This window comes from Clarias gariepinus, chromosome 27 (assembly GCF_024256425.1).
Source record: "Clarias gariepinus isolate MV-2021 ecotype Netherlands chromosome 27, CGAR_prim_01v2, whole genome shotgun sequence".
Classification (NCBI taxonomy): Eukaryota; Metazoa; Chordata; class Actinopteri; order Siluriformes; family Clariidae; genus Clarias; species Clarias gariepinus.
In genome coordinates, this window is record NC_071126.1 from 20768152 (window position 1) to 20779320 (window position 11169).

Sequence of the window (11169 nt, forward strand, 5' to 3'; positions counted from 1 at the left end):
AATGCATGTGGTCATTTGGTGCTTAATTTTGAGGTCTATAGGGGTCAAAACACATTTCAAGACAAGCAGGTGCGGATTGGAAAAAATGCTGTTGTTTGCCTGGCAGGGTGGGAAAGCTCCACTACCAGGAGGTTTCCACCTATACTTATACCGGTATTTCACCTCCATTAAAGTGCTAGATCACTTAAAGGAAAACGCTCTCCTGGCACAAGGATTATTTTGTAGAATCGAATCTTTATCTTTTTTAGATCTATAAGTCTTAAATGTCCAGTGACAATGAGCTTAAGCAACAGAAGAGAGGCGCATCAGAGATAGTCAGGAAACCCTGAGAGATTGCTATAACAAAATGGCTTTACAACAATAAAGGTCCTTTGGCATCTTCCATCCATTGAATAGAGCCTCAGGATATCTGCCCAAGTCAACAAAAGACAAGCGCCTTGTTACTGCATCTATACCTGTTGTTGTATCAAAGTTTAATAAAAACATGGGCGGAGTGGACCACATGTTCAGCCTCTATCCAAGGTCAAGCCACACAAGGAAATAGACCATCCGCACCATCCTATGCTGCTTTGATCTGCCTGCCACAAACAGTTGGATCCATAGCAGATCAGACCACCAGGCCTCTGCTAAACTAGCAAAAGACAAGCTTTTTTGTATACATAAGTATCTTATTAGGGCCCAAGCACTATGACATCAGCACTATTTACATTTAGTCATTAGGCAGATGCCCTTATCCAGAGTGACTTACATTTTTTAAATCTGATTATACATCTAAGCAGTTGACGGTTAAGGGCCTTGCTCAAGGGCCCAACAGGAACAACTTGGTGGTCGTTGGATTTGAACTCGGGACCTTCTGAACTGTACTTCAATGCCTTAACCACTGAGCTACCCCTGGCCTTCATAGTGTGTGAAGAGCCCTAATTTTTTTTCTAGGAATAATTATTTTTTACCATTTTGGGCTAATTGGGGGTATCAACATGCTCAAAAACATATGAAAATTGGCAGACGTTAAAATCTGCTGCTACTAGGATGGCAAAAAGTCTGGGCCCTGGTCGTGGCTCGGGGCCCTCACACGAGATTTTGCTGCATACAAGATGGCGCTGGTGAGGTCGGCTGCCATCACGACTGCTCCGACCACCTTTTCTTTGTGTTTTAAGTTAGTTTTCAGCGTTTTAAAACCAGTCAAATCACCACCATTGAGTACATTAGGTATAATAGAGACACTCTTGTTTCTATTGGTATACAATGTACTCACAATTTAGCGTTTTTAACTCTGGATCAAAGCTGGCTGAGTGAGATCCTGAGGGAGAACAAAGGACCGAGGGAAAAGAGCCGGCATCAGGAACAGGCTGAGAGCCCGTGCACACCGCACACCTCTACCTAGCATCCTGCTCGCCAATGTCCAGTCACTGGAGAACAAGCTTGATGACCTCAGGGCCAGGGTAAAGTTCCAAAGAGACATTTAGGACTGCTATCTCCTCTGCTTCTCCAAGAAATGGCTGAACCCAGAGGTGCCGGACACGCCATCCAGCCGGCCGAGCTCTTCTCGGTTCACCGCATGGACAGGACACGGAACTCGGAAAAGTCAAGGGGAGGCGGCACACTGCCTTATGCGAGCTGCATGAGGCATTCACACAGCAGGGTTAGGGTTAGGCCCACTAAGACAGTGTCGTCAGCAAACTTGACGACGGCGGTGGAGTTGGTAGTGGCCACGCAGTCGTCAAGTGCGTGGCCACTACCAACTCCACTGCCGTCGTCAAGTTTGCTGACAACACTGTCTTAGTGGGCCTCATCACAAACAACGATGACACGGCCTACCTAGAGGCCTACCCAGAATCTCCGATCTGGAGATTGGAAATCTGGAGAAATGGTGCCAGAGGAACAATCTCCTCCTGAACGTCAGCAAGACAAAGAAGCTGATAGTGGACTTTTGTAAAAAGCAGAAGAGGAACTAACAGACCCCATCAACAGGAGCCCAGTGGAGAGAGGACAGCTTTCGATACCTCGGTGTTCACATCAGGCAGGACCTGTCATGGTCCTGTCACATCAACACCGTGGTGAAAAAGGCCCGGCAGCATCTCTACCACCTCAGACACTTGAGAGACTTCAGACTGTCCTCCAAGGTGCTCTGGAATTTCTACTCCTGCAAAATAGAGAGCATCCTGACGGAAACATCGCGACCTGGTTTGGTAACAGCACCATGCAGGACAGCAAGTGGTGCTGGACCAAGGCCAGGAAGATCGTGAAGGACCTCAGCCATCCCAACAATGGTCTGTTCTCTCTGTTGCGGTCTGGGAAGCGATTCCGCTCCCTGAAGGCCAACACAGAGAGACTGAGAAGGAGCTTCTTCCTGCAGGCGATAAGGTCTTTTAACCACAAGATAACACAGGACTAATACCATATTTTTTAAATCCAACACTGACTGGGCATTCATGACCACTATGGACACATTTATGCACACTTGCACTACATATTTATATTTGCATTTATGGACCACTGCACAAATCACTTTAATAAGACACTTAAAAAAAGTTACTTTTTATGCATATTTGCACACCCCAGCCAGACAAATTTCTATTTTCTTCTTCTATATTTGCTATATTGATATTTTGTCCTTATTTGTTCAGTATATTTTACTTTGTACAGTATATTTTACTAGTTAATTTTTTTTTTTTTTTTTTTTTATAAATTTAGTCCTGTCCAATTCTTTTTTCCCCGATTTTCTCCCCAATCTAGTCGTGGCCAATTACTCCCCGTCACTAGGGGGCTCCCACACACATCGAGGCTACTACAACCACTCAGTCGGGAGGACGAAAGCTATCCCGTGTTTCCTCCGAACCACGTGACGCGAGCCGACCGCATCTTTTCGAACTGCTCGCTCATGCACCGTTAGGGGCGGAGTAACACACTCGGAGGAAAGCGCTAGCCGCTCCTTCCGTGTGCGCGAGCTCACAGACGCCCCTGATTGGCTGTAGCGCCGTGACTAATGTGGGAGCGCAAGTACCTCTCATCCCTCCCCCCTGAGAGAGCTCGGCCAATCAGCTCTCTCTGTGCCTCCGGCTGTGAGAGGAAAACAGCATCACCCGGGGTTCGAACCAGCGACCTCCGGATGATAGGGCGAGCGCTTTACCACTGCGCCACTCGGAGGCGTGTTAATTTTTTTTTCTAACATTTCTTTTATTCTAGTTAATTTCTTATGTACATTTATTTGTTAAGGTCACTGGCAGTCCTATAAGTCCTATATATATTTCACTGCATATCGTACTGTGTATGACTGTGTATGTGACAAATAAAATATGAATTTGAATTTGCATAGCTCATTTAGACTCACACGAATGCACGCAAAACCTGGTACACATTAGCAGCTCATTGATCTTAACAAATTTCACATGCATGTCATAGGCTCAACTTAACAGGAAGTCATGTTGAGAGACGTAATAAATAAATGACAGTTTAAAAAAAAAATCTGTGTTTCTGACATCTCACAGACTTTTGTTATATTAAAGAAATGTAAATATGAAAACCTTTTTACTTTCAGGTCTCAGGAGGATATTTAGCTGACTTCAACATCAATCACAGTATTCAACACACTATTCAATCTGCTGACCGTTAATAAGACTCGTTGAGAATGATTCCAAATGAGCCCAAATATTTAAAAACAATATTGATTTGCTAATAACAAAAGTGGGAGGGTTCGGGGCGCACAGTGCTGCACCCCAAGGATGATTAGAAAAAATCCGATTAGTGCTCAGCCTCAAGTTACATGCTTTTCAAAAATGTACATGCCTACATAGACATTCATTTGTCTGGTGCCCCGCATACACGAAAAACAAATAAACGTAATACAGTTTAGATTTTTTTTTATTAGTGTAAATAAATTATATTAAGAAATACAGCGGTATATTGTGACTAAATGACTTTATTTCATTATTAAAATAAATAATTATAATGGTAAATAATTACATGTTAAAGTAGCCTTCTTCCCTGCCTAACTTTAAGGGGGCCGCATCCCAGCGCCCCTTATTGATCAGTCTCTACTGATCCCCAGGCATCTGGAGATTGTGCCAACTCTAGTATTCAGAGGCCAATCTTGTGAGGATCTTGAGAATTCCTAGAAAGAGAATTCATAGAAAGACCACCTCCAGCTGGATTCTGCTTCATGATGGTTTAGATCTACACATGCTGCTCCTGAGCATCTCCAGGACATTACGAACCATCTGACTTGCGGTAAGTCATACCTCAGATTCTTTAGATATCAGCCACAATACAACTCACCATACTAATAGACGCACACACATAGCTTGTACTATAGAAACTGTGTCTATTCCCCGATTAGTAAGAAAAAAGAATAAATTCGTTAAATCCAGCCGAAACAATCTGGTAACCATTAAACCAGAAAAAGGCCAAATAAGTAATCGAAGTCTACCTCTAAAGTTTGGACTTCTCAACATTAGATCCCTTACGCCTAAAGCACTTATCGTTAATGAAATGGTATCAGATTATTGCCTTGACGCACTCTGCCTCACTGAAACCTGGCTTAAACCAAATGAATATATTGGTCTGAATGAGTCTACTCCGTCAGGATATTTTTATAAGCACGAGCCCCGTCTAATTGGTCGCGGTGGTGGTGTCGCCACTATCTACAAAGATGTACTCACTGTTACTCAGAAAATAAGGCCCAGGTTTAACTCATTTGAAGTGCTCGTCATTAATGTTGCACTTAATGAAATACATAATAAACCCGCGCTATATTTTACTCTGGCCACCGTGTACAGACCCCCAGGGCCATATGCCGATTTTCTAAAAGAATTTGGACATCTGCTATCAGACCTAATTGTTAACTCTGACAAAGTGTTGATAGTAGGTGACTTTAACATTCATGTAGATGATGCTAATGACACTTTAGCCCTCGCATTTATGGACTTACTAAATTCCTTTGGGGTTAAACAAAATATAAATAGATCAACTCACCGCTGTAATCATACACTAGATTTAATTATATCTCATGGTATAGATGTCACTAATATAGAGATTTTAACTCAAAGTGATGATATAACTGATCATCACCTCCTGATATATACTCTACCCGTAGAACAGATTAGCTGTGTCTCTCCACGTCGATTTGTTAGAAATATGAATCCGACTACTAAAGACAGATTCACAAGTAATCTACCGGATCTGTCCCAAATTCTTATTAGACCCCTAAATGCAGACGATCTAGACGAAGTGACCAGCAGCATGGGTACTATTTTTACCAGTACATTAGACACTGTTGCTCCCATCAGATTAAAAAAAGTCAGAGATAAAACACTTGCTCCTTGGTACAATAGTCATACTCGCGCCCTAAAGAGAGCAACCCGTAACCTTGAGCGAAAATGGAGAAAAACTAAATTAGAAGTTTTTCGAATTGCGTTTAAAGACAGTATGTGCAGCTATAGACGGGCTCTAAAAACCGCTAGGACCGAGCATCTTAGCCAACTGATAGCAAGAAACCAAAACAATCCCAAGTTCTTATTTAGTACAGTAGCCTGCCTAACAAAACCTAAGATGCCTGCAGAGAGTACTCCACAACATTTTAGTAGTGAAGATTTTATGGACTTCTTTAATGAAAAAATCGATAGCATAAGGAAGAAAATAACAGAGGTTCAACCTCTAATAGCATCTCATGATCTAGTTCAGCCAAGAGCTTCACATTTAGATTTTCAGTGCTTTACAGGTATAGGACAGGAAGAGCTGTATAAACTTATCACCTCAGCTAAATCAACAACGTGCCTGTTAGACCCAATACCAACCAGATTTTTAAAAGAAGTGATGCTTACAGTTGGAGAGCCAATTCTAAACATTATTAATTCTTCATTATATCTAGGTCACGTCCCTAAACCTTTGAAGCTGGCAGTTATTAAGCCGCTTCTTAAAAAATCTAATTTGGACGCGAATGAAATAACAAATTATAGACCGATTTCAAACCTTCCGTTCATATAAAAAATATTAGAAAAAGTAGTATCAGCTCAAATATGCACATTCTTGCAGGAAAACAACATCCTAGAAGAATTTCAGTCAGGTTTCAGGCCACATCATAGTACAGAAACTGCATTAGTTAAGATTGCAAACGACTTGTTTTTAGCTTCAGACCAAGGCTGCATCTCAATATTAGTCTTACTTGATCTAAGTGCTGCATTCGACACCATAGATCATAATATTCTCATAGACCGCCTACAAAATCATATAGGTATTCAGGGGCAGGCATTAAAATGGTTTAGATCATACCTGTCTGATCGATACCATTTTGTAGATCTAAATGGAGTACCGTCTGATGTAATGCCAGTGAAATATGGTGTCCCACAAGGGTCAGTTTTAGGACCTCTCCTGTTCTCAATTTACATGCTTCCCCTGGGAAACATCATTAGAAGGCATGGGATTAGTTTCCATTGTTATGCTGATGATACCCAATTATACATCTCAACAAAACCAGATGAAATACCCAAGTTGTCTAGATTAACAGAGTGTGTCCAGGACATAAAAGATTGGATGACCAATAACTTTCTTTTACTAAATTCAGATAAGACAGAGATATTGCTCATCGGCCCAAAAACCAGCACACAACAGCTTTCACAATTCAGCCTGCGTTTAGAAGGATGTACTGTTACTACTAGCTCAACAGTAAAAGACCTGGGCGTGATATTAGACAGCAACTTGTCTTTTGAAAATCATATTTCCAATATCACAAAAACTGCCTTTTTCCATCTTAGAAATATTGCCAAACTTAGGAGTATCCTATCCGTATCTGATGCAGAAAAGCTAGTTCATGCATTCATGACCTCCAGACTGGACTATTGTAATGCATTACTAGGTGGTTGTCCTGCATCCTCAATAAACAAGCTACAGTTAGTCCAAAATGCAGCCGCCAGGGTTCTCACTAGATCCAGAAAATATGATCATATAACACCTATATTATCATCCTTGCACTGGCTACCTGTTCAATTTAGAATTAATTACAAAATAGTACTACTTACATACAAGGCTTTAAATGGTTTAGCTCCCTCATACCTAACCAGTCTTTTGATACGCTATAATCCACCACGTCCCTTAAGATCACAAAACTCCGGACTTCTGGTAATTCCCAGAATTTTAAAATCTACAAAAGGGGGCAGGGCATTTTCATATTTGGCTCCAAAGCTTTGGCATAGCCTTCCAGACACTGTTCGGGGAGCAGACACGGTTTCCCAATTCAAAAGTAGGCTCAAGACGCATCTCTTTAATCTGGCATACGCGTAACTCAACCCATAACCTCATACTCCATTACACTTATCCTGAATGGCAACTACGCTAATTCTCTCCATCTTTTCTGTATTTTTCTACCCATCCTGAGACATCTGGAGATTGTGCCAGCTTCAGTAGACAAAGGCCAACCCTGCGAGGTTTCTAAAGCATCTTGAGAAGGACCTGCTCCAGCTAGATTCTGCTTTATGATGGCTGGAGCTACACATCCTGCTCCTGTGCTTCCATTGATCTGACCCCATCTGCCCTCTGCACCTACTGCTGAACTGAATCTACACAACTTCTGATATATTGAACTTTCACCTGCACAACACACTTGATGTTATTTCTATCTGTTATCACCCAGATGAGGATGGGTTCCCTGTTGAGTCTGGTTCCTCTCAAGGTTTCTTCCTATTGCCATCTCAGGGAGTTTTTCCTTGCCACTGTCGCCGTCACCCTTGGCTTGCTCATCAGAGACATTTCATTCATCATTCATTCATTTAATTATTATCTAGACACATTTTTCTCACACATACACACTTCCAAATATTTTCTTTTCTTTTCTTTCTTAAAAAAAAAAAAAAAAAATCTTTCATTTTTTTCTTGTGAAGCTGCTTTGGGACAATGACCATTGTTAAAAGCGCTATATAAATAAAATTGAATTGAAAAATTGAATTGAATTGAGCTCCCAGTGATCCAAACCCCCTCTTTCCTTTGCACCTGCTGACTCATCCCTGTGCTGAACTTGACTTCATGTTAACTTCTGTTATATTGAACTTCTAACAGCCTAACACACATGATAATGTTCCTGTTATCTGTTACTGTATCACCCAAATGAGGATGGGTTCCCTGTTGAGTCTGATTCCTCTCAAGGTTTCTTTCTATTGTTATTTCAGGGAGTTTTTCCTTGCCACCATTGCCGGAACCCTTGGTTTGTTTATCAAGCACAATCTCATTATTATCTAAACACATTTTTTTCTCACTCACACATTTTTTCACACTCTTTTCATACACACTTCCATTTTTTTTTTCATTTTGTGAAGCTGCTTTAAAACAATGACCGTTGTTAAAAGAGATATAAATAAAATGAAATTGAATTGAAAGGGGCTGAGACTTGAATAAGAGTGGCAGTGCATGTGTAAGCTGGCACACCAACCGCGTAGCATGCATAACGAGCACTGACTGGTGCATAACAGCATAGCGAGCCCTGACTGGTGCATAACAGTGTTACTGTACATGTGTAGCTTGCTTAGGAAAGCCCTTTCCCCGTCATTAGGTCACGATGTGACCACCCTCATTAATTAGTCAAATAATATATCATCTCACTATCCTCACTATCCCTACAGTGGATAGCGAGGACAGCTGAGAAGATCATCGGGGTCTCCTCCCCTCTATCACAGACATCTACACCACACGCTGCATCCGCAAAGCCACCAGCATTGTGGCTGATCAGACACCCCCAGACATCCCCCCACACCCCCCCACACCTCTCACACTCACTCTTCACCCTCCTGCCATCTGGATAAAGGTACCGAAGCATTCGGGCCTCACATCCGTCTCCTCAATACATAGGGACTGGACTGATAAACACACACACACACACACACACACACACACACACACACACACATCACTCAAACAATCTAAAAACCATTAGGACTAAACTGATAAACACACATATGCACAAACACTCTGATCTACAACCATCTCACAATTTGTTCATACATACTTACCTACCTACCTGATCTTCTCGTTTTGTACTATATTGCACAATATTTATTTTCTTGCTATTTGCACAAAGTATTTTTTAATTATTGCTGCTACTCAGGAATGTCGAATGTTACTGTTTCTCCTCCCACTACCTCAACTCATACCTCATTACTACAGTACAAAAGTACTGAAACGTGTTACGTTGTTGTGTTTGTGACTCTGTAGCTCTTTGTTTGCACATTTTGCATGTGCACTTTGTTGTCTGTTGTCTATTGTCGTCTCTTTTTTGTATAGAAATAGTTTTAGGTTAACTTAAAAAATGTAAATCTGTCATATCTAAACTAGTCAGCTAATTAGGTTTCTTAGTTACCTAGCTGGTTCCAGTAGAGTTGTGTTAATTTATGTTGTTGCATTTATGTAGCACCTTGGTCCTGAAGGAACATTGTTTCATTACACTGTGTACTGAACTGTATACAATAAAAACCTACTTGACTTCACGTGAATATCTCAACACAATACTAGAGACTGATAAGTGAGTTGGATCAACAATAAAGAGAAGTTAGAAATAGAATCTTCCACTTATTCAAATTCTTTTTAAATGTGAACTATTGTCACTGTTTTGTCACAACTATTGTATGATGTCACTGTTCATGGGCCCTTAGCTCTTAATTTACTGTGGCTTCTTCACCAGTTTTATATGCAACATGCCCTGTCAGATAACCATTAATTACCTTCAATTACTTATTCACAGTCATGATTGGGTCATAATTCATTGAATCTAACAATTCATGGATGTAAATATATCCTAGGAGACGTAGGGCACAAGGCGGGCTACGCACACACACATACTACGGGCAATTTGGGAACGTTAATTTACCTAACCTATGTCTTTGGAATGTGGGAGGAAACCGGAGTACTGGGAGGAAACCCACTAAGCACAGGGAGAACATGCAAACTCCATGCACACAGAGACGGGAATCGAACCCGGACCCTGGAGGTCTTCTTATAGTCATGTGACAATTTGTAAAAATGTAAATGCAGATTTGCAGTGCATACTGGAGAGGACAGGATCACAGGAATATTGTATGTCTCTGTGTGTGAAACAGGGAAAGAGTGTCATTTCATCTATCTGTCACCTTGTCTGTCCCTGTGGGTTTAATCATTATGCACACTATTTTTACCTGTTTTCCACCATTTATTACCAGTCTTTCAAATTGACCCAAACGGTGTCAAATTGACCCTAAAGGGTGTGCAAATAGTTAGGTGGTGTAGGATGAGGCAAGGTCATTAACACAGTAATGCTTTCATCCAAGATATTCAGCAAAGGACACCAGGAAATATATTTAGGCTGCCAATCCATTGCAGGGCACGCGCACACACACACACACACACACCTACACACACACACACACACAAACACAGACGAATACTACAGGCAATTTGGGGAATCCAGAGTAACTTAATCTGCATGTCTTTGGACTGTGGAAGAAAACCAGAGTACTTGGAGGAAACCCACCAAACACTAACACATAGGCAGCTATATCACAAACGAACATGGATGTTTGCTTTCTACTTAAATAAAGCCTGATGTTCTGGTAATCCTCCAAAAAAGTGTTTAACTGATTGGTAGTAACCTGGATTATTGTAAATTGCTCTGGGTAAGAGTACCCTAAATGTTAGCTATAAAGAAATTAACTTCCACGTGTTTGTAATATCAGACATGAGAAATGCTAATGTGGGTGTTAGCTTCTTTTAAACATGTGTCAGGAGCTGCCAGCTATGTTCTTGAGCTTGCTTCATTTAGGTTGTGATAAATACTGCACCATACAGGTACGGGTAAAATGGTGGCGCCTCAAAATATCTATGCACAGCTCTGTCTAAAAGCTAGCCCTGTTCAAAAGATACATTGTTAACCATAACATTAAAATCACATTTAAAATGTACTTTTATTATTAGCAGATGTCATGCTTTGAATACATTTTACTTGCACTTTGTTACATGTATGGTTGTTCTTTACATAATGCAGTGTCATTAAAAAAAAAAAAAAATGAATAAAGCACATGTATCCTGCAGCTATACAGAGCTGTTATTAAATGCACAGTACTTAAATGTTATAATAAACAGTAAAGTGGAACCTCAGATTACGAGTAACGCGGTTTACGAGTGTTCCGCAAGACGAGCAAAGAAATTTAATACATT